Source organism: Psammomys obesus, unplaced genomic scaffold (genome assembly GCF_907164565.1).
Source record: "Psammomys obesus unplaced genomic scaffold, mPsaObe1.curated_primary_1811, whole genome shotgun sequence".
Taxonomy (NCBI): domain Eukaryota; kingdom Metazoa; phylum Chordata; class Mammalia; order Rodentia; family Muridae; genus Psammomys; species Psammomys obesus.
Genome location: NW_026588512.1, coordinates 1 through 1,315, shown reverse-complemented (window position 1 = coordinate 1,315; position 1,315 = coordinate 1).

Sequence of the window (1,315 nt, the reverse complement as noted above, 5' to 3'; positions counted from 1 at the left end):
GGAGGGCAATACCAACATCAGTCATAAAAAATCCAGAAGTCTAGGGAACCAGCAAATCAGCAAACAGCAAATGCAGCAGCAGGAAGAACCAGCAGCAACCATACTTTTCTATGCGGCTGCTAATTCTTCCTCTTAGCTGCCATATTCATACCCCTCAAAGTTCTCAGAATTCAACTAGTTCCATCTGGTGAAGACCATGCTCTGCAGGAGACACTTAACATATGTGGACAAACTAAACCCTCTCCAACTTGGTATATTAACATAAACATGTTTACATAGCATAAACCAAAACATCTACAACACTTCCCCCTTTCCTTTTAAAACAAAAACGTCTTTTTTCTCTAACACTAATAAACTGTATACAATAAGAATTGAGAGAATTATCAGGTAAGAATTACATTTAAAGTCTCCAGCCCATTTGTATTTGGCATCATGGAAAAAAATATTCCACTATCTATCCTTTCCTGGTGAGTCCTAAGTTCTGTACCTAATCCACTTTCTTATATCTATCAACCTAAAACATTTATCTATACCTTAAACTTAATTGTAGTAAAATTATGACTATCTAGTCTTTAACTGCATTAGAAACATGAGAAGCAAAAATAATACCTAGCCATATAGGATACATAGAACAAACAGCTACCAGCACTATAGAAATGACAGAGACAGTTGACTGCCTGGAGAGTGGCCAGAAGTTCCTAGGTGTTGCTGGGGCTTCCAATCTTCAGCTTACTGGCCTCGGAATATCTGACAGGCTTTTCTGTGAATCAAGAATTTTGAGTGCCTGACCATTTAGTCTTTGCAAAATTGGACAGTCAATTTTCCAGTGCCTTGCTGTTCACAGTTTGCTCAGACAGCCTGTTTTCAGCAGTTAAAGGACAGTTTTTTCTCCAATGATGATCTTTCCACATTTGTTTGTTTGTTTGTTTTGATGCTCATCATTTTCTCTGAAGTAGATTAGAAGTGCTGCCAAGAGTAGATGTATCTCTGTCAGAAAATCCCTTTATTATTAAAATATCTTCAAGTGCCATATTCTTTAGATATCTGAAGTGTTTGAAGACCTATTCATCTACCAACATATAGTGCATAATCATATCTATCTATCTATCTATCTATCTATCTATCTATCTATCTATCTATTATCAAGCAACATTGTTTGTGTCTAGCTATGTACTATCTACTTAACCTTGAAAATACATACAAGAGACTAAATAAAGCTTATTTCTGTAATTAACTAAAAGAGTATCTAACAAGACTACAAGTAAGACTATAGGTTGCTAACTACTAACTTGCATTGCTAATCATCTGGAACAGT